The 25,470-nt window shown below is 54.7% G+C and overlaps 1 protein-coding gene across 3 annotated transcripts in view; it reads right to left on the bottom strand.

Annotated features, from left to right (window-relative positions):
- The window catches only part of Rbfox3 (RNA binding fox-1 homolog 3), a 418,266-nt gene extending 394,427 nt beyond the window's left edge, over window positions 1–23,839 (bottom strand). For 2 of the 3 annotated variants that reach the window (XM_074044972.1, XM_074044976.1), the window contains exon 1: window positions 23,534–23,838. The gene's annotated coding sequence lies outside the window, so the exon portion shown is untranslated. Of the gene's footprint in view, window positions 1–23,533 lie in introns of all 3 variants that reach the window. The other variant, XM_074044974.1, reaches the window with a different exon arrangement.
- Between the last annotated feature and the right edge of the window lie 1,631 nt (window positions 23,840–25,470).

Here is a 25,470-nt window from a genome sequence, read left to right as displayed (position 1 = left end):
GCTGGACCTCTGCTCCCTGGGGGCATGTCTGCCCTGGACCCTTCCAAGTTTTCATCCCAGGGCACGGCAACACCACGCATCTCACCGTGGTCTCCTTGATGTCCTTTGGCTCAGTCCTCCCTTCCTGTCTTTGCTTGTGTGATTCATCTGAGCTGAAATTCACCAAACCCGACCTAGGTCCCACCATCTCTTCCTGCCCCGCACCTTTAGCTATCAAACCTCATCCATCAGTCAAGACTCCCTCATTCCATCACTGAGTCACATTATGTCCTATCATTTCATAGACTTAAAATCCCACCCCCCAAGACGGCCAGTCAATGATTCAACCCAATGCTGCCCTTCCAGGCCCTCTGCTGGGTACAGACAGGATGGTTGAGTAGCTGCTACCTGTATCAGTCAGGGGAGGTACCATCCTGCTGTGTAACAAGCAGTCCCAGTCACAGGCCCCTCTCACTGCAGAAGCATCTGCTCAGTACATCCCCACTATGGCCACTGAGCAAATCATACCACCACTCAGGCCACAAAAGCCACCTCCAGCTCTGATCTTCCTCGTGATTGTAGCAGAGGAAAAACATCAGGGTACTTGGGAACTGGGGTGCCTCTCGGCTCCCTCAGGAAGGAAGCTTTTCCCTGGGGTTGGGTGCATCTGGCCATCCTCCCAGGGTCTTCCTGGACTTTGTTTCCTCCACATGACTGCTGACCCCAAGGAAGGGGCGCTGGGGCTCAGCTGCAGGCCAGGCTGCTCAGGACACACTCACAGCCTTGGGCAAAAAGGAGATGGAACTTGCAAGAGTCAGAGCTGTCACTCTATCCCCTGTCCTGTCCTGGGCATTGTGCACCAAGAGACATGCTTCCTTACAGGACATGGGCCTGTGGCTGCCTCCTGCCCGTCGCACCCCAGGATGGCAGGGGCTCTGCTCATTATGTGCCATTCAGGATTTCCATTTGGTTTCTGGCTATGGGAGGGGATCAGGGCTGTCCTTGTCCTGCAGGCCTGGGGCTGAGGCAGGCAGGCCGTGGACCTGGAAGGGGCAGCTCTTTCTGTCCAGGTCATTCAGACACTGAGCCAAGAGGGAGAAGCTGGGGTCCCACAGGTGTTGCCGGAACCAGGACAGGTCTCTCAGCCACCGTGCTCACCAGAGGCAGGGCCAGCCCAGGCAGTGCCCGCACAGGCCTGTGTGTGAGTGCATGTGCCTGTGTGTCCATGCATCTCTGGCCTCACTCGCACGCCGTGCAAGCTCCTTGGCCCCTTCTCCCCAGCATCCTCTATCACGCATGATGACTTGGGACCAGAGACACGGCCTTTCTCTTCTCACTAAAACAGGCTGAAAGTACAGCTCCAGGAGGAAGTGGAGTCACTGCAGGCCCCCACACTCCTTGCGACTGCCACACACTGGTCCCGAGGACCAGCATCCTGTCCCTGCCCCAGTGTCCCCAGTGCCTACCTCCAGGGCAGGGCTGCACAGGGTTGAACGGATGCATAGGAATGTCCTGGGGGGATGTCCTGGGCACTGTGGGGACAGGGAGGGCCATTCCCAAGGACTTCTGAGGGGACAAAAGAGCCAAGCTATGGAAGTGCCCCAGGTCAGCACCAGGTGCTCTGGGTGGAGGCTGCGTGGACCACCATCCTCACCAAGGGACCCTGGCCTTCCAGAGCCTCCCAGCACAGTGGAGCTGATGGTGCCTGTTTCTCTGGGCTGCTCTGAGAACTTGGTGAGCTGATGTGCGTGAAGCCTCTGGCTTCTTCCCTGACCTCAGCCACCTGTTTAGCCTCTACTGGAGCCATGGTGGGTCCTGGGAAAGGGTGGTAACAGACCCTGAAGGCCTCTGACCTTACAGAAGATGGACAGATGTCATTTGCACTACAGTGGTTGTACTACTGCTGGGGCAGAGCCACAAGGAGGAATGTGAGAGGAGGGTTACAGAAATAGCTAATCAGGACCCCTGGGTGGGGACAGTCAAGGAAGGGTTCCTTAAGGAAGTGACACTGAGCCAAGCTCTGAAGACCGGGCTGGAATTAATGACAAGGTGAAAGGGAGCACTCCAGGCAGAAGAAACAGCCATGCAAAGGCCCTGGGGTGCCAAGGAATGTCGCATTTTTGAAGAACTGAAGGTCAGGAGGACAGGTGACTACTGGGGTCAGCTGGAAGAAACCTCTGAGTGTTTTCATCTTTATCCTGAGAACAACGGACAGCACTGAGACATTTTGAGCCATGAAACAATATAAGCTTATTTGAATTTTTGAAAAACATTCTGCCCGCCTACCTCATCCTCAACCTATTCCCTTCTCTCAGCCAGTGCAGGTAAGAGCTATGCCACCGTCAAGCCAGAGAGGTGGTTTCTGTGGAAAAGGAGGGAACAGGCAGAGCTGGAGGGCCCCAGAAGGCCAGGTGGACAGGGCACTTGAACAAGGAGGAGGAGGAGGGGGATGACAGGGGCCAGCCCTGGCCTCTGGCTCATAGGTAGCAGAGGGAGGCGGTGATGGAGGCTCTCTGAAATGGAGCGTGCGGGACAGCTGGCGTAGGTTGGCTTGGGACCAGAGAAGACTGGGGAGGAGCAGGTGGGTACAGCAGGCACCCGTTTGTGGCAGTCTGTGGTGGTGGCTGAAGGTTGGGTCCAGCCCAGGTGTTGAGAAGGAAGAGGGGAGAGAGCTGTGAGGACAGTGAAGGACCAGCAGGAGGACAAAGCCAGGAGGATCAGACCTGAATACCCCAAAGGCCATGAGGGAAGGCAACAGGGAGTTCTGGAACAGACTTGGTGGGAGGGTCACAGGGTGGCCTTGTGACTTCAAGACAAGGTGAAGGTCTGCTAGTTCCAGGCCTGGGCCTCAACAGGCCTGGCTCACTTCTGCTGCTTATCCAGTGACCCAGCATCATCCTGTAAGCCACCCTGAGCCAGCCTGCTGTAGGAAAAACCACACAACACCAAGACCCATTGTCCAGTCCAGCCAGCCTCCAACTACCCAGTAAGTGGCTGCAGATGCATGAAGAAGCCCAGTTGAGCTCAGTCAGACACATGACCAAGTGACCATTGTCCCAAGCTGCTACACGTTTGGACTTGTTTGTTACACAGCAGTAGCTAACTGATACACCCTCCCCCAAAGACATGAGGATCCAAAACGTCATTCTGTTCCTCCCATGGAGACATGTGCTGCCTTCATTCTAGAGGGCTTATAATTGAGTTGCTTGGTGAGATCTTTGGTTTAATTTTTTTTTCTTTTAACATATTTTTCAATCAGAAATAGCTAGAGCTGTTCAGAGCACTCCTGTGGAGTTCTCAGAAGCAGCCTTCCCTGGCTTTCCCTGGGGAGGCTCATCTTGTCTGTTGGACAGCGTGTCCCCGTACAGCTTTTCGAATGTGAAAAATGCCCCATTTTCCTCCATCAGCAGCCTGGGAACTCGATTGCCTGAGCGATGGCAATGTGGCAAACGCTGTGGTTATGCTTTTTATGACTGTGAATTTGCATCTGCTCAAGCCAGCAGTTCTTATCTAAATTCCAAGCACCAATAAATGAAGCTCAGTTAAAATAACTGGGAAGTTTCCATGCTGGAAGATGCAGGAGATGCACGACTTGGTCAGACTGAGATAATCTGAAATCAGCTCAGCAGCCGGCCAGTCCCAAGCACTGGCGGGGGAAGGCAGAAGGGGGGAGATGGGAGAGGAGGGAGCAAGGGCCATACCAAGTGGCACAGGGCCTTGCATCTGGTGAGACACTGGGCTGCATGGGCTCGGTGCTCCAGATGAGGCTCCAAGGAACCAAGGAAGCATGAGGTCACACACAGAGCATCAAGCAGCCTGACCCCACCATGCCCTATGGCTGGAGCTCTTTGTAAGGGAACAGTGGGGCCACCATTCCTGCCCCTTGGTCCCACCTCACTTGGGTCCATCTGTGGGAATGGCCCATCAGTCCTGCACTGGTGAGAAACAGCTAGAGAGGAGAAGCCAGGAGGATGCAAGCATCATTCACAAACTTGCTGGGGCCATTCAGCCAGGTCTCCTAGTCTGGAGCCACCGAAGTCACCCAATCGAGGAAACCCCCAAAGCAGCAGGCCAGCCAGAAGCCTCTCCCAGGCACTGGGCACCTGGGAACACGCAGGAAGCTGAGGCGAAGTGTAGCCAGGGAATGCAGGACCTGGTCCATGTCCACTCAGAGGCAGGCGGAGGCTGTGGGAGAACAGATGAAGGATGCCTTGGAGGAAGCATGTGTGAGTCACTTCCTGGGAACAGGGAACATTTGAGTTGGGTCTTGCAGTATTCATAGGAGTTTCTGGATAGGGCTCTTGAGCTGTCACTAATATTCATGAACAAATGTTTTGAACTTTAACATGGGCCCCACACACACACCAGGAGAATGTCTCAGTGCAAGGACACATTCCCGACTTCATCCCTTTGCTAGGGCTACAGACTTCCTGAGGCAGGCTGAGCACCAAGTCCTCTTGGGTCACTTCATGTGCCCAGCACAGGTCCTTGCTCCAGCCAGAAAAAATAAAATAAAATAACCCCTCCATCCCCAGTTTTGCTTTGCACAGTTTCAGGTACCCGAAGTCAACTACAGCCCCAAAATATTAAATGGAAAATTCTAGAACAAAGCAATTCTTACATATTAAATTGCATGCCATTCTGAGAACCATGATGAAATCCCATGCTGCCCAGCTCTGTGTTATCCAAGACGGGAATCATCCCTCTGCCCAGAGTATCCAGGCTGTGGACTGTAAGGTAGCTGCCCAGGTTGGGACGGGATGGACAGGGTGTGTGATCAGGTAACCCGGATTTTATGTAAGAGCCCAAAGCCTCAGGGTTGAAGGCAGCAACTTTGTTACAGCAGCTAGTTGCAATTGTTCTGTTTCATCATCACTCATCGTTACAACTTTGTTACAGTGATTGTCCTATTTATTTCATTGTTACTTATTGCTAATCTCTGACTTTGCCTACCTGGTAAATCACACTTTCTCAAGGGTGGTATGCACAGGCTACAACAGTACATGGCAGGCTCTGTATTACCTGTGGTTTCAGGCACACGCTGGGGGAACTGGGCTGTGTCCCCGTGGGAAAGTGTTCATTACCATAACCACCACCCCAGACTACGAAGTGACCTGCAAGCCACGACACTTTGACCCAATAGCTACAGCCTGCCTGACACCATTGCTGTTCATTTCCCGAGAAATGCGCAGGGCCACACAGGAAGCCCACCCTGACCACCACTGTCCCCAGCAGCCTGTCCTGGGCCTGGGCCCAGAGAGGGGGAGGCTGAGCATCCTGGAGTTACCATGGACAGCACGATGTGTGTGGGGTGGTCTTCACATTTTGAAGTACTGTGGTCAGTTCTTCAGCATCTTTTGATGGGGCACAATTCAATCCATAAGGGACAACCACTTACCTCCCAGTACCCGAGGCCCCAGTCCTCCTGCCTCCCCCAGATCCTGTGTGCTTCCCCGGAGGACTCAGAGGAGCCAGGGATCCCGTGGAAGGTGCTCAGGGCAGGCTGCAGGCCTCCAACATTCCTGTGTCTGGACAGCGTGTCTGTCTGTCCAGGCCTGCATAAGGCCAGACTTCAATGGGGAGGGCTGCCAGTCCCAGGGCGGACACCAGCATTTGAGATGGAGAGGCTGGGCCTCCATGGGAGCCTCAAGGGAAATTACGGCACCTGCAAGTGAAGCCTCAGTCTGGAAGTAGGAAGAGGGAGGAAGGGACAGTGTGCCATGAGGACTGCGCCTCTGTTCCTCAGCACTCATGGAGGGGCAGCAGGCTCGGGCTGAGGGACACCAGAGACAGCCACAGGCTTGGGAGTCAAATTGACTCCCTTGTCAGCATGCTGGAGATGAACATTTTACTTTGGCAATTTCCCGTTGCTGGCGTTTTAACAGGGTAGGTGCTGAGTGGAGGAAGAGATTCAGAGAGAACCCTTCCTAGGAAGTGACAAGAACGAGAAGTATTGCAGGGAATTGCACTTTGTTTAGGAGGCAAATGGATATTCCTGTGGGACGGGGAACTTGCTCTTACACAAATAAGCTTCCAAAAATTGCAATCTGCCTGATGCAAACTTTGGGACCATTATCATCTTCCCAGCCCCTTCCCAGGTGGGTCTCCTAGTGGTAGGACCAGCTGGTCCAAGGAAGTCCACCTCACAGGACACTCCTGCTGGGGCTGCAAAGGAGACAACTCTGCCACCAAAGAAGGCTGAAGGTCAAGGACACCAAGGAAGGTCATTTCAGTAGAACAGCACTGAAAGTGGAGCAGGTGAGAGGCTACCCACCTGTGCCCCCTGGATACTCCCCACCTGTTCCCTGGTGTTCAGTGGCCCCTTTCCGACCAGAAAGGAAACACAGTGGCAGGAAGGAAACAATGGCACATCCCTAAGAGAGATGCTTTCATTGCCACCAGGCCCTGGCCAGCACAAAATAACAGTGGTGAGAGATGGGTGGACCACCTCCCCCTCCCCTCCCAAAAAAAAACTCAAAGCAATCTTCAAGGAACCTCAAGGAGGAGTACTCAAGACTGAGGCTGACTCATCAGAACTGGCCAGGTGTCCAGCCTCCCAGCAGCACAAATAGAACATGAGCAGCTTGCCTTGTAGCCCTGTCCCCTCAGAAGGACAAGGTCACTGATACCTGGGATGGTGGCCTTTTGAGTGTCTGCCGCACCCACTCCTGGGACCCCTTGGGAGAGGGAGCTGTTCCCTTTTTCCTGAGCCTGCATCTCCCCTGTGCAAGGCACCCAGGAGAAGAGCCAGGAAGGGAGACTGAGGGTCTCCCACAAGTGAAGATCCAAGACCCCGGAGCCCAGTGGTCCCAGCATCCAGGAGGATGGGGCACAGGTCTAGCCAGGAGTCACATACTGGAGTGAGCCCACCTGCTCTTGAAACTGTCTCGAGCACTTTGTCATTCTAGAATTCTGGGAAGGAAGGGATACACCATGCCCATGTCAAGTCTTGACACCAAAAAGAAGAGCCAGCTGAAGACAGATGGACCCCAGCATCCAGACACATTGGTTTACATATAGTTATTGAGAACCTTCTGTGTGCCAAGGCATGATTCGAAGTGAAGAAACTAGGTGATTACTGCAAAGGTCCTGGAGAAGGTGGTGACCATCCATGCCACCTCTCCTGGCCCCTACCACTCCTTCCTCCAGAGCTGCTTCCAACTCAAGAATTCAGCCCCAAGGAAGTGTATGAGGGGCCTTGACATAGACATTCAAATCCCACAGCCACCCGCCACCCCACACTCTTAGTCCTGTGTGTCCCACACCCTCCCCTGGGAGACCTCAGCCACAACCTGCTTTACCTCAGCAACCAGCCACTGAGAAGTGGGACTGTAGGAGACGGGAGGGAGGGCAGACCCCAGCCCTCAGGTGGAGTGGCAGTTCCCAGACTCAGAGCTGGCACGGCAGATTACAGCTCTGAGGTGACAGAGGTGGGTGGGCAGAGCTCCAGGGAGAAGCATACATGCAGAGAGAAGACCTTGTATGTCAACAGCCCACCCTTAGCAGACAACTGTAGGAGGTCCCCATGGCAGCTGGGGACAGGACACCAACTGCCCAGCCCCAGGGTCTCCTGATTCTCCCTCTCTTCCCCTGTCGCTCTTTTGTTCACAGTTTGTCCCTATTGTTTCAAGAGCATTACTTCACATGTGCACGCTTGCACATGCGTGTCAAGTTTTATTCCGATCCTTAAATGAGGTCTTGGCTGAGAATCTACAATTCCCCAATGGCCTCAATCTTACCAAGATTGCTTTTTTAACGCTGTTAGGCCTTAATTCTAATCAGCCTCCTCTCCATTACAGAACCGGGTCACTTTGCCCTGGCACCGCAGACAATCTTCCATCCAGAGAGAAGAGAGGGGCTACAAGGGGAAAGCCGGCTGAGGAATCCTCACTTAATTCAATGAAATTCTCAAATAATCTAATTTCTGGGAACCAGAGTGGCCTGCTTGCTGCAGATAACTTCACGGTGGGATTGTGTCTCCCGCAAATGTTAATTTCCTTTTCTGTGTCTTGATTTGTTTTAATGATAAGAGGAAGAAGAGGAAGTACGGCACTCCATGGCTACACCTGGCATAAGTTCAGGTCCCTGTCCTGACAGACGGTCATTTGCTCTGGCCCAGCACCTGTTCCCTCCAGAGCCAGCCTGGTCCTGAGGGCCAGGAGAGGAAATTGAAAGAGGACAGAACCATGGGGCTCCAGGACAGGAAGCAAGCTTGCCCACTTACTGAGGAGGCGTGGGGAGCCCAGGTTGGCACATGGAGAATGCATTCATCAAACTCCCCTGCCCCTCCTCCTGAGTCAGCAGTGTTAACGTTCAAGGGAACAAGGACAGAGACTTAGGGGAAATAAGCCTGCATTCTCAGGACAAGAGACAGTCCTGCCTGTATCCCTGCCATCTTGATTAAGCACCCACTATGTGCCAGAGAAGTGAGAGGCAATACCTGCCTCTCCTTCCTCCACGGCTTGTTCTTGGGAATAGAAAGAGTCTCAGAACTAAGAACTGAGCCAGTTCCTTACAACCCATGGGAGCTTTTGAGACTAGCCTTCATTCCAGAAGGCTCTGAAGGACAGAAAGGGAAAGAGTTCATAGCCCCAAATGGCAGCATTGATTGGGTGCACCTTGTTCTCACTGTTGACCAGCCCCTCTCCATACCTATCTTTCTCCTACATGTCCACCTGACAAGCATTTGCCATCAAGGGCCCTCTACACACCCCTCCAGTGCTACTGGGCCCCCAAGCATGGAAAACACAGGCCATGAGAAGCCAGTGCCTCAAGTTCTGTCCCTGGGCCCATGGGACCTGACATCTCTTCTGGAAGGGCAATGTGGCAGGCCCATTTTTTTTAAATATAAAAGTGTAAATGGATCTGGTGTCTAACGTCAGGCACCTCAGACACCAAAGGTCGTGCTGTGAGCCATGTGCCAGAGCGCCGCGCACACTCAGGATTCAGCATTGGAGGCCCAAGGGGCAGGCGGCTGCCAGGCGTTCCCTCAGAGACAGGTGGATGTAACCTCCACTACTTTCCACCCTCGGCCATGCCAGCCATCAGCCCTCAGAACCCCCACCCAGCAATTCCTATGACAGCCACGTGGTCCTTATTTACTCCCTGTGGGTGGACACAGAGGCCAAAAGGTCTCCACTCACTGTGTCCCCAAAGAAGAAACCAGACCACACAGCGTTGGCATATGCAGTGGCCAAGATTGAGTTCCAGGACCCTTGGTAAAGGACACTCCTGCCCCACCCTGGAATAAGGACCCTCACCTCCAGCCTGGTGAGTATCAGCCCCACCCCCAGGGAGCCACAAAGAGGCAAAATCAACCTGATCAGACCATAGTTCTGCAGGCCTAGGAACCCTTCCCGACAGAGACCTGCACTGCTCCAGCCCAGACGCACACTCAGCAACTGTGTATTGAGCACCTGCTCGGTGCCAGGTGCTGAGTTAAGTACAAGAAGACAAGACCATGGACAGCTACCTATTTTCGGAATGTTAAACACCACAACTGTCCTGCAGTTGAGTCTATTTCGGACTCCCTCATCCCCCTACAGCAGCTGCACAGAGTTCACTGGCATGAAGAGGCCATCTCCCCTGCCTCACCTTGAACCTCACCCTAATGCAGAGAGCATGTGAACAGGAAGCCCCTGTGAGAGAGAGCATCACGCCAACCAGAAGAATGGGAGGCTGTTTCACTGCAAACTGGCTGCCAAGCTACACAAGGCCCTGTGTGTTCCAGAAACTTTCTTGGAGAGAGGGCAAGGTGGCAGCCCTTGGCCTTCGGGCAGCAGAGTCTTGGATTCTACAAAACATAACCATGAAGTCCAACCTGCCAGCAGAGAAATCCACAGCACATCCACAGGCTAAATATAAATAGTATTGATTGGTCTGCCATCTTGAATCGTCCATGTCACCCTGCTTTCCGTTAGCATCAATAATCACAAGTGACTGCCCTGCAGACGGCCTCCACTGTGGCCAGCCCTGGGGTCATGCACCTGGAGGGAGGAGTCTCCAAATTGCTGCCAGCCAGTCCAGCATCTTCCAGAGCAATCCAGAACCTTCCTAGTACTTTCTCCTCACTCCAAACTCAGGAAAGAGGGGTGGCTCAATGGTAAAAGTGAGACACCCCTACACATACACATACACACACCTTTTGAAGGTGGTCTTTGGCAGCCAACTCTGGCTACAGGAAGATGATTGCACACACTCCCAGGTTCACGTTGAGGAAAAAGGAAGCAAGCTTATATGGCAGCACCCACAGGGCACCCACCTTACCATTGACATCCCCACAGGCAGAACCAAGGTCCATTTCCTCTCTGGACCAGAAACCACAGTGGCTTTCCTACACATAAGCTATGCCTATATCCCTCTGGGCCCTCTCAGGCATCCTGGAGCATCTTCTCAGGCATGGAGTATGATGTGACACCAGCCAGGGACCCAGGGCTCCTGTACCTACTCCCACACCAGTGGACTTCACAGAGCTGCTAGAGACAGAAATACCCAGAACATAGCAGCCCGGCTGGCCACTGTCCAGAGGGCCAGCCAGGAAAGAGTAAGAAGCCATGGAGGTCCCTATTCCACCCCTCAGCCAGCTCTCAGAATCCCACAAATATTGACTGAGAGCCTTCTGTGAGTGAGCACTGATCTAGGTGCTCTGGGGAAAAACAAGATCAGCCGTGGTTCCTGCCTTCGAAGCACTAACGAGCTAGCACAGGAGACATGTGTACAAACACCTACCTGGACCTGTCATGTCCCATTCTTCCTTATCAGTGCTGATTACAGCTCCCAGAAAAGTGTGGGGAGAGACGGGCAAGTCCTTCCTGCCAGTGTGTATGCGTGCCCACTCACCTTAGACACAGCAGAGGCATCAAGCCTCTCTGCATCCCGAGTTGCAGATGGGTCTGGCCTCTCAATCAGTTCCTCAGCTGCTCCAAGACAAACTCACGGTCACCCGTGTTCTTGGCCTCCCTCCTCTCTCTGGAGGGCCCTTCTTGCTGCACATGCACAGCCCCGACTTCTCACTGGGGAAGCACCTGCCCTGACACCATGCTCTTGTACCTTTGCTGAAAGGCTATGTAAGGACTACACTCACCACCCAGCTTGCAGCCAAATATCCCTACCATGGGCAAGCAGGTCTGGCTAGAGTGGGGAACCTGGTCCTCTCGATGCCTGTGCCCAGGGAGCTGGGATTTGCCTTTATAATGAATGGGGGCTGGTGGGTAAGAAGATGAGGGAGAGACAGTCCTCCTTACGACTGGCAGAAGGCTTTTTCTGTTCCAGGCCTGGTGCAAGGAAAAGAAAAAAGAGCCCTGGCCTAAAATGAGTCCTCTGTGACCCCCACTGCCACCATGTGGCCTTGTGGGTCATCCAGCACCAGGGTCGAGGAGAGCTTGCCCACCTGAAGGGGGAAAGGGAGACCCTGGTGAGGAGGCGGAAGAGGGGGAGGAATAGGGACTACTTTGTGTGTGGTCCATGGAAGGCCCCCATCTGTCACCAAAGTCACCTGATCCCATCCCTGAATCCACTGTCACTGATAAGTGCCCTACACAGGCTGTGTGAGAAGGGCAGCCTCAGCCTTGGTCAGCAGAGAGCAGACACCTTCACAAGCTCTTGGGCTGTCCGCCCCCAACACAAAAATGGCCAGTCACTCTATCCCTCTGGGAGGGAAGGCAGCTGAGCCACAAAACAGGGTACACAGGGCGTACACTGCCCACAACAGGCTTCTTCTACTTTTTGGCTGATTGTTTTGGCCAAAACTATAACATGGGTACTCTGAGTTCCCTCCACAGAGCCTCAGCAGAGAGGAGAAAGAGGCCCCAGCAGCTCCTGAGGGCCCCATGCTGAGGAGCAGGAAGGAGGGAGCCAGGGGGATCCTGATCTGGCTTCTTCATGCCTCCTGATCCACCCTCTTCCCATCATCCCGCACCATCACTGCTCCCTAGAGTCCCCTGCAGAGTCACCATCAGAGAGCATTCCCTGGGCACGACCAGCATAGCAGGAAGTGCCACCCGCTGAAGGTGGCTGACGGTGTGCTTCAGGTTGCCGCTGCCCAGGTACTGCCAGGTACGAAAGAGCACTGGGAGAAGAAGCCCATGCCTGCAGAGACAGCCACTCACGTACACGCATGTCCCCCCGCCTTGTTGTTAAGGACCTTAACTTAGAATGATGTATTCTCTGTTCTCCTGGCTATAATTATTTTAGCGTGGGAGACCGACTCTGTCTCTAGCATCTCACAAGTGCCACACCAGAAGCTCACATTCCATGGTCCTGGAAAATCCCCAGTCTCTGGTTCCTTCCCTCCACGCAGGAGCACGGCAGGCCCTTCAGATGGTCCAGCTTCCCTCAGAGGCCACACAGAAGGCTTCAATTCCCACTCCAAGTGGTTCCACAGACAGCAACAAAAACCCAGGCACCACGCATGCCTGGCATGTAACCATGGCAACTTCAGGGAAGTTTAAACCACTAAGTTTGTGAGTTGCTCGGTTGCTTGGTGCTTGGGTGGGTTGAGTTCCTGCCTTCTTGGAGAAAATACATCCCTCAAGAATGGCCTCATGAGTTATGTGGGGGACAGGACAGTGTCCAAGGAGCTGCCTCAAGACCCCCCCAATTGATTTTGCCAGTATCTCACCTCAGTCCCACAGTCATAAGTCCCTGGATTGGGCTGCTACCCCCGAAGGGTGACCTTGAGCTGGTGTGCCTCCACAAAAGTTGGGATGTCCCTCCCCAATCTCTGGGTTGCTAGGAGAAAGACAGGGACCCCTTAAAGTCATAAAACAGTGGAGGAAATAAACCTCCTTGTGTCACCCTACCTTTCCAACATATCCACGCAGCTCAGTGTCCACCCCCAGGAGTCCTGGCAGGTGCAGGAATTCGCAGGTACTCACCTACGCCACAACCCAGACCCTTCAGAACCCCAAACATTCACTCTGACACACCAAGAATGCATACCAGTTGTCACACCCATTTCCCAAGCAGGAGAGAGGGTTAGGTGGTCCCTGCAAGCATGCCGATCCCACACGCACAGCCATGCAAACACACACAGAGGGCCCTGTGAATGTGCCTGTACAGGGGACCAGGGCAACTTTGCCCCCACACAAAACAACACCAGCCACTGCCCATATTCAGAAATTCCCTGGGCCTTCAGTGGAGGCAAATGGGAGCCACTTTCCTGGGGCCACCCTTCTCTATGTAGAGGGAAGCAGGAAACTTTTGTTATCAAGGGACATCCTCACGCCTGTGGATGGGTGTGCACATCCATGCACACACACACACACACACACACACACACACACATGCCACCATCAGGCCCGTGGCGAGGCTGCTGGGAAGGCAGTGCCACTGTTAGTGCCTTACACCTGGGTTGCTGCAAAGCACCCACAGCAGAACAATGGCAGCCCCCGGCCCACCCATCTGCCTGAGGCCTGCACCGTGTGTTTATTGCAGATTGGAACCAGGGGTGCGGAAGATCCCTTGGTGGCCAGTGAGGCCCCATGTCACGGCTGCAGTGGTAAAAGCTGGGCTGCATGGCTGTGAAAAGAGGAGTCGCTTTTTAAAGGGAGAGAAATCCTAAATGGCCCTTTCAGCCTTTCGGTGCACGTAATTGTAGTATCCGAGTTAATGAAAGGCCTGGCATGCTGGCTGGCTGAATAACCACTAATGTCGCAGCCTGCACCTCACATGGAGCAGCTCCATCGCCGTCGTCGTGGAAATCAGACCATGGCGGGGAGGTGGCAGAGGTGGGGAAAGAGGAGGGGAAACACATGAAATAAAGAGGCTTCCAGGAATGACAAGTCTCCCACGCGGGATCATATCAGCAATTAGCCAGTGGGAGGCCCGGGGAGCACAGGCACCTCGTTTCTACAAAGTTTCCTTGAGGAAATCACCAGAGCCTTCAAGGTACTGAAATAACATGCAGAACAAATGAAGGAGGACGGCTGAAGGGCTGGGCTGCTGCTCAGAAGCCTGGCTCCTGGCAGCCTCTCGGAGGCCATGAGGATTTAGAAGAGACGCAAGCATGCACACACGTGCAATGACACATGTGCATGTGGTCACATGCACAGGCAGGAACACACTTGCCTGTGTGAACATGCACGCGGTGCACACACGCTTGCAGGATGTACGGACGCACATCTGGGTACACGCCACACGCATATATACATGTACGCCCATGCACACAGATTCCTCACGTATGCAGAGTGAGGCCACTGTTCTGACTCCTAACCATTTGGATTTGTGGCTCTCATGGTGGCCAGTTGCTAATGTGTTATTGGGAACTCTCCCCAATTCCAACAGCATCATCAGCTCTGCTCATGAGAGCACCCACAGTCTTCAGGTCCTCACTCTGGTAGCGCTCAGAGCATGTCAGATCCCTGCACGGTCTATTCCGGAACCTTCTAACGCACACCCAACAGGTTCCTGCCTTCAAGGCCTGGGGGAGGAGTCTGGCTTAGCCATCTAAGCGGAGGTGACTGATTTATCCAGACTCCAATGACGCCGTTCTCCTCCGAGTCTGTGCAGCCTTAATTGTCCATCAAGTGGGGCAGAGAAGAACCGTAAATCTTTCTTCCCGGCTGCTCGGAGCTCTGCGCTGCCTGACACCAGAGAGCAGTGGCTTTGAAGGAGAAGGAAGGAAATGAGAGCTAGGCAGCAGGAGAAGGAGAAAGAGGCTGGAGGGTCATCCAGGGGAAGGGAGGAGTGCGGCTTCGCTCTGGCTGCTCTGACCCCAAGGAGCTGCAGGGTGGTGCTACAGCTGAACTCTGAGTCAGCTGCAACTCTGAGGGAAGTGGCAGAAGGGGCCCTGTGTAGCACCTTTCTTGGGTCAAGGGTCTCCATGCTGGCCTCTCAGACTCCACTAAGATGAGCCAGACCCTGGGGTGGTTCTGGCATTCCCTCACCTACCTGCAAGACAGGCCAGGCCTGAAAAGAAACCCTGGCAAGCAAGGGTAATAATTTTCCCTCCAGGCCTCATGATGTAACTGGGCCCCGGCTGGGACCCAGGGACCACTCTTAGGTGTGCGTCTCCAGGGGAGACCCAAGTTCCCAGAAACTGAGCCACAGGCTCCAAGGCTCGCTCCTTCCCCTAGTATATATTAATGCATCTCAAAGTGGCAAACATTATACTTACAGCAATTACCTAAAGACTTCCTTTATAGCCTTCATTTTCTAGTGCTTATTACTGTCTGGGAAAAAAAATCATCTTTCGGGGCTGAAATTTTCCAAAGCTGGTCTTACGCATTTTCTTTGTGGGATTTGGGCAAAACATGTTCGGGGAGGGGGAGAAAAGAGTTCTCCCAGTCAGTCTCCCTGGTGACTTCTCACTAGAGAAGGATGGGGCTGAAGGGGGAGGGGCTGCATGGCTACCATGCAAACGTTGATTTGGCTATTTAGTTCTGTCTGTTCTAAGGAGACAATCCTATTTTCAAAGTGAGATTTCAACCTGGGGGTGGGGGGGTGGAAGGGAGGGCACCTCTGCAACATGCATTTAGCAGCCTAAGCATGCAGCAGTCGGAAAAGCCACGGACAATGTCTGCAGCCCCATCCACGCACCTGAGCAGCTAGATACGTATTCTCCCATTCTTCCTGGCAAACTGGCCAGAAGTCCCCCATCCATGGATGGGGATACTGCAGTCAAAAGGATGCAGAGTCTGTGTGCGTCATTTTTCAGTGTCTTAGGAGGACAGCTGCTGAGAAAGCAGATCTAATCCTCCAAAGCTAGGACCTCTAGGACCCCTCACCACCCTAGCTGTCCCAGCCAGGAAGGGACAACAGGCTCCCCACCCCCACCAAACACGGGGGCACTAGCCATCCAGCTTCTTGCCTTCTGCCTTTTGGCCATCGTTGAAGGCTCGCAGCTGTCGATGTATCAGACAGACTTCCGTACAATAAAGCTGGATACAGCCTTGGCTGTCAGGGAGTGTTGATTATAATATTACACCACTGACAATAATTCTCACCTCAAGTTTCTCCAGCACTACTTCTCTATTCTGCTAAAATTCCAAAATACTTGACTAATGTACCCTTGGATAGCACCGCGGCGAGGCAGACATCAGGCACGACCTGTCCCATTACAAACCACTTGAGAAAATGCATCTGGGAAGTGCCAACCATGAGCGGCTTGAGTGGGGAACCACCCCTTTGGGTCCTGGTTCCCCCTGGCCTGTTTCTGCATTAGGCCCCTGAGCCATGCTTAATGATATCACATCAATGAGGGAGAATCAATATTCTAGAAAGACGGTGCAGGCTTTCTGCTTATTTCTTGCAAAGCTGGGCTTTCTTTTTTCTTGCACTGATTTCTGAGACACAAAAACATCTCCAGGATGAACGCAGGTGGGATGGAGTCGCTCAGCCAAAGAAGGAAGCACCATCAGCAATCCACAGGCTCAGAGAAGTCCAGGAAAGGCGACAGGAATGAGGCTCAAGATTCTCCTTCCTTCATCGTGAAAATCAGCTGGCCTTGACTTTGGCCCCATCTCTAAGGCAGCACCCTTTGCAACAGCAAAGGGACCTGCAGCAGAGCCCCCTCTCCTGGTGGTTCTCTTGACTCCTGCCTGGTGTGAAGCATGGGGAGGGAGCTGGGGGCCACAGACAGGAACGCCCCCACCCACCCACCCCTGTGATGTCCCAGCCAGGTGTCCCTCCTGCTCACATCGTCCTGCCTGGTCACAGGGTGCTCTTGAGAACATAAGCTGCTAGGCTTCTCCCTGGGGATCTTGCAGGCCCTCAAGTGATTAAGAGCTTCTCTCCTGTCCCCACCTCAGCTACAGCACATTCTACCTATAGAGAGTGGTTCCCAGCCCAGCAGCTATAAGGTCACCTGGAGCCATTTTAAAAACCTCCATTTTACAAACCATCTCTTTGCACCGAGGAACCACTTCACAACCTACTTCCTTACCCCGACCATCCTCTAACCCTAGCATCAGTGAAGGGCCACAGACCACACAACCAGGCACCGATCACACAGACATAGTGCAGCCATTCTGCACCTATCACTGAATCTTCACTGCAGACCTACACTTCACCTGGGCAACCTGGGGTTTCAGAGCTTGCCCTGGGCGACAAGGTCGAGAAGTCTGCATCCCCTCCCCACAGTGGGCAGCCACCCTGCCAGCGCCAGAAGCCAACAGTGGCCTCACTGTCTTCACACAGACGGTACTGACAGATTGTGCTGCTGTCCCCGGTGGGCCTGAGGTCTCACAAAAGGCAGTTCAACAGGAGTTGTAACAAGATCATCTCTCTGCATGCGTCACAGGGTGGAGGGCGGCTCCTAAAAAAATGGGCGGAGGGGTGCAGGAGGTGTCTGACATGTCCGTTCTCAGAGACAAGACCGTTCACAGTTTGCTACGAAAGCCAACTCTACAAAGTTCAGATCAAGCCTTCGGGGAAAGGTAGGCAGCAACGGCCAGTGGGTCAGACCTCAGTGGAGGCCATCAGGAACCTGTGCACGGACCCAGCTGAAAGCACCATCCTGTTTCCTTTTCCCTTGTGATCTCAAGGAACTGGCAATGAGGGGACACAGTGGCATGCGTGGCAATCTCACGTGAAGTATTTAAAAAGTCATCGTGATGCTTCTGAGCTGAAAACAGAAGATTAGCAAGTCCTTCTCCTGATGTCAACAACAACAAACAGGTGTGCAGTGGGCGGGGGAGGAAGAAGTCACCAGCAGGCGCTTCGATTCCAATGTCCCCTGGAGTGTCACCCTGTACCTAATTCTTAAGAGAAAAGTACCAGGAAAAACAGATTTTTTTCCCCTGTGTAATCCAGTAGAGAAACCTCATTTGCATTCAGTAAGGCTTTCAAACTATTAAAGTTTGGTGAGAAATCATTTCTAAATGACTTTTAAACGTGCCTAGGTGTGCATTCCTCTTTAAAGCTTTCCCCAGATTGAATTCACCTTTTAAATTCAAGTAAACTTTCTGTCTTTGGGCTTCAACGGAAGAGTTTTTTATGGAAAAAAAAAAAAAGCCTTAATTGCCTGGAACAGCCTTCCTCTCTATGTTCTCATTACCCTTGTCTAAAAGAAAATTATGCCACATGAGGCCCGGCCCAGGGAACCATATCTTTTATCTGGTACCCAAAGAATTTCAGGGGAGACAGCAGAAGAAGCACTCAGACCCCAGAGGGCCACCATTCCTGCTATCTCCACCTCTCGCTCTCATGGGATCACAGACAAGGAGACTTTGGTGGGCAGGGCTGCAGCCCCTGGTGTCTGAGCTCTTCACAGCTAGAAATCTGTGTCCTAGGCTTGTGCAATGCACTGCCTGCACAACTGTGTGGACAGCCCTGTAGGAGGCAGTTGAAGTTGGGGATCCAGGTTACTTCTTCTATGTTTATTTTGGTGGAGGTGATTGTTTAAAGCAAGACGAAACGTCTTGAAGAAATAAAAGGCACAGAAGACCCATGTTCCGATCTCAATCACTTCCCAGAAGGAACCTGATGAAACCATGCAGCACATGGTGGTTGTGGGTGTCTAGGCCCAGGCAGTTCCTGCACCTATAAACAGGACTGCTTTCTAAAAGGGCTGAAAGAGACAGATCTGACCACCTGCATCTTCCACGGGCTACAAGGCACTGTCCAACACTACCAGAAGTGGTGGGCTTCCTCCCCAGGTGTCAGGCTCCTGCTGACCAGAACAGGTCATGAGGACAGTGGCCTCAGCTCTTCTGGAGTCAGAGAAAGGTCTCGGCACAGCCACTGAGCTGAGCAGTTAGCTGGTGAAATTCTGCTTGATACTTTATGTGCACATTCTCCTTCCTTCTTTCTTCTGCTGGGAACAGGTTCCGGCCTTAAATAATTAAACCTTGAAAGAAAATTAGCAACAAGGACATCTCTGCTCTTAGTGCTAAGAGAACCACAGCACCTGAAAACCACCCATCCCAGCTGGGATCCACAGGAGCCACCCCTGTGCCATGCAGGAGTGTAGACTAGATCCAAGGGAAAGAGGTTTCTTCTTTATTTTTAACTTCTAAAGAGCCTCCCAGAACCCATAGTTTGCTGTTCCCCTAAGTGGAGAACTCTGCAAATCAGCCCTTCTCGTCCCTTCTTTCTCTGCCACCTCTCTATGATTTGCCTTTGATATCTCACCTCTTTGCCAACATTTGGAGTGAGGAGTTGGAGGGGCTGTGACAGTGAGGGAGGAAGGAAGGCAAGGACAACCCCTCAGAGTTGGAGAACAAGGAGCAACCAGATGGCACACTACCAAGAGGACCAGAGGTCCCTAGGCCTCACAGGAAGGGACCAAAGTCCAGGCCCACAGAGCAGATTTTTGCTTTTGGAGGACACAGACATTTACATCTGAGCATTTGCAATCTCCACAGTCAATAAGGTCACAAGAGTCTGATGGCACAGTGGGGCACACCTTTAGACCCCAAGGGCTAAAATGGAATCCAAAATCCTTTCCCAGGCTGTGAGCCCTTTCCACAGAGTCCCCCTGGCTTCTACCCAAGAGGTGTCTAGTTCCGCTCCATCCTCTAGGACATCAGACACTGGCACCACTTTGCAAAATACCATGTACACACTGTGAGCTTGCCCTGGACTACCAGAGGAAACACTTCCAAATACAGTAACAAATTTTATGCTCTTTCTTAGCTCGAATCTCCTTCTAAGGCATGTTTTGGTGTCAGCTTGAGTGTTGGGGAAACTGTGATAACACGCTAATTTACTAAGTGCATTGCATGAAAAGGTGCTTATTTTACAAGCACATCAGTCTGAGCAGGAGGTTTTTTTTTAAGGAAGGATGTTCGCCCTGTCCTCAGGTGCCTGACACAGAGCAAGCCCATGGCAGATTCAGCTATTACCACCATTCAACTACGAACTGACAGCTGTCCTCAACTCTCACAGGCAACACGACAGGAAACCTTGCAAACCCCACACGCCCCAGAAAGTGTGGGGGTGGGGAAGATAGTGAAACAAGGAGATGGGACCAGAGAGTTATAAATAAAGAAGAGACAGTGATGGCTGGGAGAGCAACCAACTTCAGAGAGGCAGAAGAAAAGATGTTTAGGCCGCCTGAATGTTTCATGAGCATGTGGAAAAAAACATGCTTCTTTATACAAAGATGAGGGGGGTGCTGCAGTCAAGTACAAAGAGGTATTGCACATGGCCTGTGACTGTGAGGCCCGGCCCCAGGCCAGGAGCAAAGGTCTGCTGTAGGCGAGGACGTGGGGAGAGGTGGGTCCTCGGGAGAAGCATCTCCGTGGAAGGGAAAAGTTTCATGGTTTTTCTCCTTCACTTGTTTAAAAATACAAAATTCCTCACTGCATGTCAGCTGTGTGTCAGGTTCCATTTGTCTTTATAACAGAGTATCGAGCAGGAGTGAAGAAATAAATAAACAGAGAGACACCGACCAAAAATTGCAGGCACACGGATGGGCTGAAGGAGGTAAGCCCCACGCTGCACTCCCTGAAAAATAACATTTCAATTTCGCATGTGGTACTGTCACGCCATGCTCACTTGCATGTTTTCCTCTCCCTGCTGCCCTCTCCGTGCCCCTGGCACTTCTGGGTGGAATAGGAGTTTCACTGAAACATGCGTTCCTTTCTAAACCCACAAGCATAGGTCAAGTAACGCTCTGCGCTTGGGGGAGAAGCAGATAAATTAACAAGATCCCCTGGAGCAAGGAGCCAACTTCTACACATCACAGCAAAGGGGCCCTGGACCAGGGGCAAACGCAGGGCTGGGAGAGAGGTGACACTGCACTGTGCGGCTTAGCTAAGACCCAGAAGTCTAAGCTAAGACCATTTTCTATGACCACTCCATACTTAGTCCTCATATCCCAAAGAGTACCAGAACTCTCCGTTTCACCTCCCTTCAGAGTTGAGTGAGTGGCCGCAGCAGGCCAGAAGGCCCACTCGGGAGTGATAGCCAGGGGGTCTCCGCGCTGTAATTACCTTTTCCCTGGCTTCCATGGCTCTGAATGGGCCTCAGGAGCCCTCCCCTAACACCCTCCAGCTCAGCAGAGCTGATGACCACTGCGCCCCCAGAGGACCCAGGACACTGTCAGAAGCTGGAGAGGGGAGGGCCGGCTGTGCGCCCCTGGCCCTGTCCTTGGTGCCTCTGCGTGGCAAGGGCCTCCTTCCCTCTAGTTGGGCCTCTGCTCCCTGTGGAGGGCAGTGAATTCGCCCAGCCCTGCTCAGGCTCTGTCCAAGGTCTCTGAGAGAAGAGTGTTTGCAAGCAAAGGTGCCTTGTCTGTCAGGGGCCTGGCCTACCGGGACCTTTCAAGGGCTCTGGGCTTCTCCTGGAGACCTGAGGTGACTCTAGGTCACTCCTAGGCCCCAGGTCCCTGGGGAGGACCAATCATCTAGGTTCTCTTTTTATGGCGGAGGGGAGAGCTGTTAAAAACAGGCATCTCGTGCCAGAAAACTCCAGCAGGCTCCAGCGAAGAAACCCACGCGCCACTGACAAGCCTTCCCCTGGCACGCAGCTGCCTCCCCCAGCCAAGGCGGTCTCGACCTGAGCGTGCCGCTTTAGCTCTACCCTCGCTCCCTAATCTCTCGTGGGTTCCCCACCTCTCCCACAATGTCACCCTCTCGGGGACAGCTCAGCATTGCCAGAAGATCCCAGTCAGGAAATGAGGGGTTAAGCACTGCTTCTAGGAGTGAGCGGTGAGCCCAGGCGCCCACGCAGGGAGGCCTCCAGTCCCCGCGGAGGGGCGGGGGCGGCAGCCTCGGTCCTCCCTCTGCGCTAAGGGGAGCTCCCCGCCCGAAGGAGGCTGGCCCTAAGGAGGCGCCCCTCCGCCCCCCACCCACCCGGCCAGCCCCCGGTGGCATCTGGGTGTCCCCACGGTCGCCAGCAACCCGCTTCCATCCGCCAGAGCTTTCTGTACAACTTTCTCCCTCTCTCCCTTCACAATTTTCGCTCACCTGGAGGGTCTGGTTTTAATTAGTGTAATATCCCCGTTAACAGCGCAGCCTAATTAAGACATCCGCCCCAATCCGCGATGCACACTTAAAGAGCACGTTCTGCCGCAATGTTTATACTTTTTCTTTTCTTTTTTGCAGACCAGTAAAAACGAAGCCGGCTTCTGGCTGAAAGACCTCATTACTGCAGACCCCACTCCATTAGCCTCGTACCTGCTCAGCGCTAAGTGCCCCCTGGGCTCCGGGTTGTGCGCCCCCGCCCGGGGCGGCCCCCGCCTAGCCTGCGTTTTCGGCAGGAAATTAACGACCCGGCGCGCACTCTAGAAGCGACTTCGCCTCCAGCTGGGGAAGGCGGGGGCTCGCTCCAGGAAAGAATCCCTCCGTCCCATCCCTGTCCTTTGCCTCCACCACTGGGTGTCTCACGCATCTGGACTACTGGCGCCCCGGGAGTCCTTTTTAAAAGTGACCATTAAATAATAAAGAGTCTCTCCCCAAAGCGGGAACTGAAAGGGATGGAAGTGTGTGTGTGGCGGCGGGGGGCGGGGGGAGGTCAGCCCTGTCATTCAAGAGTTCCTCCTCACCTTACTGGGCCCCCAGGAACATCCCGCCCCATGTGAGACCGGGGATCCTGGGGCAGCTCCGGAACCAGATGGCGTCCCAGTGTCCCTCCATGCGACCGGCCGCACCTTAGTCCCCCCCAAAGGCTGTGTGCGGGCCCTAGACAGCCCCGGCATTGCAGGGTTGCGCGCCATGGGGTGGGGAGTAAGACCCAGAGCCCCCAAATGACCGCTTGGCCACGTGCCGCCCCGAGACGCCGTGGGAGTCCGCCCTCCCGAGGGGGCAAGCACCAAACGCCCCGAGCGAACCCCGCCGCCTTCCGGGGCCACCGGGGCAGAAAGTTTGGGCCAGGGCTGTGCTGACCGCCCTGGCGCGGCTTTCTCAGCCAGGCTGCGCCCGCCCAGGGGACGACCAAGAGGAGAGGCAGCCTTTCCGATTCTGCCTTAGAGGCTCGCTTGTGCCGCTAGGGAGACCGGAGCGCCCCCAGCCCGCCCCCGCGCACACCGTGGCGCTGCGGGCCCTGGTCCTCTTTGGGGAGCCGTGGGAGCCCTTTTCCTTCCCACGACTCCTCAGGGTCATCAGTCCCTCCAACGACCCTCCTCCGGGAGGAGCCCGGCTACGCGAGAAGCAAGCTGCACCACTGCGGGGTCGCCAGCCCCCGCTCCCACCCGCGTAGGCTGGGGCTGCCTCCCCAAACGCGCCCCACGGGCCGGGATCTCCGCGCGCCTCGGCCTCCCCCCCGCCGGGGAGTTCCCAGAGCCCGGCATTGTGCCGCCGCCGCCGCCGCCACGGCCACGCAGCGCGCGGAACTCCCCGGCATCTCTATGGAGCCTGACCCCGGGCCTTCCCATTCACAAAATCGTCTCTCTGGTCCCCTGCCGGGCCACGCGCCAGAACCCTAGCCCCCAAGGAACCAAGGAACCGCGACCCCGCGCGGGGACCCCTGACCCCAAAGGGCGCCATCCCTCCCCGCGCGACCTCGGGTCGGTCCCTGGCGGCGCTCTCCGCAGCCCAGCGCCCTCACCAGCCCCGCCTCCCACTGCGGGGTCCCGTGCGCCCCTCCCCGGGCCGTGCCCCCACCCCCAGCCAGCTCCACGCAATGGTGATGACCGCCGCAGGGCGAGGCGGGCGACAAGGGTCGGGCTACTCACGGGCTCAGCGCTCCCCGCGGCAGGTGACGGGGCCCCGGCGGCCATGCCCTAGCTGCATCCCGGCCGCCGAGCGGGCAGTGGCGTCCCGGGGCCGCACAGGCGAGCCGGCGGCGAGGGGCGTGCGAGGCCGCGCTCGGGCGGCGGCGGCCCCGGCGTCTCCTCCGACCACGCGAGCTGCTGGGGCCCGCGCCGGGGCCGCTGTCCGAGGAGGCTCCGCCGGCTTCAGAGCAGCCCGTAGCTCCGCGTCCCCGCTCGCTCTTCCCTCGCTGCTGCCTCTTCTCTCTCTCTCTCTCTCTCTCTCTCTCTCCTCTCTCTCTCTCTTCTCTCTCTCTCTCCTCTCTCTCTCTCTCCTCTCTCTCCTCTCTCTCTTCTCTCTCGCTCTCTCTCTCCTCTGTCTCTCTCTCTCTCTCCTCTCTCTCCTCTCTCTCTCCACACCCCCCCCCCCCCCGTTCTTCTGGCTCGGCTGGAGCGAGAAGGCAGCAGGAGCACGCCGCGGCGGCGGTGGCTCTCGGGCGGAACGCGCAGCGCAGCGAGGGAGGGGCTCCGGCGGTGGCGCGGCCAGGGAGGGTGTCCGGGAGGGGAGGGCCGGACGCACCCTGGGGCCAGCAGCACCAGCCTGGAGGAGCAGGGGCTCCGAGGGGTGGGCGGTACTCAGAACACCCCAGAGCTAAGTGCTGCCTGAGCACCTCTAACACCCCCGCTCCCGGGGATCTTGGAGTGGACCACCTCTAGTGGCCTTTACAGGACCCCTGCACTCCCGCCTCTCTGTCCCTGAGATAGGTTTCCTTTCCCCACCCAAGGGTCTCCAGAAATGGAACTTAGTCACAGAACAGCAGTGATGAATGTCCCCTCCCCCATGCCTCCCCCAACTAGTCTGCATGGCCATGCCTCCTCTTCCACTTTATCCACTCCCTGAGAAAGAGCCTTAATAGGCCTGGAATTCTATCCTGCCTTCTGGGGATCCTGGAAGAGGCGATGACCAGGCCATATCCAGGACAGTGCTGGAGTGATTGTTCACATTGGCCTTAAACATTTCCACCCGGATCAGCTTAGTATCAACCTAAAGTCAGAAGAACAAATAGTTTCTATCCCACCTTCAGGGTAAAGGGTTCTGCTGTAAGATCTGGGAAGGTCTCTAGCCTTGGGATCAGGGCAGAGGCCTGGGGAATGGTGCAGGGCAGTCTGGAGTGACAGGATGAGACCCAGGGACTTCAGTGCCGTCAGACAGCCCCTGACACGCAGCATCAGAGGTAGGCAAGGAGCTTGGATGGTCCTAACAGTAGCTGGGTCCTGGCAGGACCCAGCTACTGTTCTAAAACAAAAGACTACCATGCCATACCCTCAAAGGGCATTTCCAATCTAAAACCAAATGAATCCAAAAGCCTGTCCCCAGGTTACTTAAACTTCTGGATCCTGCTTCTGGAACAATCAGAGTCCTCCTTGAACCTGACTGGACCACTTATCATTGTGAGGCAAAAAAGCATGGAACCTGGGGCTTGGTAGGAGCAGAGAAGGGAGGGGCGTGAACTCGCAGCATCTCTGTGCTGGCTCTGGGCTGCTGCTGCCTTCCCTGCAGAGCGAGGATAGACAGCATCCAAGACAAGTGGCGGCTGCCCACTCACCAGCTTAATGCTTTTAATTTCTGGCCCTTCGGCCTGTCTGGGCCATTGATCTGTCTTGGCCGGTGGGAACCGTGCTCTACAATTCCAAGTAAGCTGCCGGCCCTGCAGCTAAACACCAGATAAATGCCTTGTCCAAGAGGTAGCTGTGTGGTTGACTGAACTTTCCCCAGCCCCAGATTTAAAATGGCACATCCCTGCTCAAAAGACCTAATTGGTTCTCTCTGTCCTCTGCTGTCAGACTGTTCAGACTTTCATGCTCTGCGACTGGTGGCTGGGCCCACCCACACCCCATCACTCACCTGTCTCCCAACAGGC

Source organism: Castor canadensis, chromosome 11 (assembly GCF_047511655.1).
Source record: "Castor canadensis chromosome 11, mCasCan1.hap1v2, whole genome shotgun sequence".
NCBI classification, from domain to species: domain Eukaryota; kingdom Metazoa; phylum Chordata; class Mammalia; order Rodentia; family Castoridae; genus Castor; species Castor canadensis.
The sequence above is the reverse complement of the archived record's forward strand: the minus strand, read 5'-3'. Positions and strand labels throughout refer to the sequence as shown.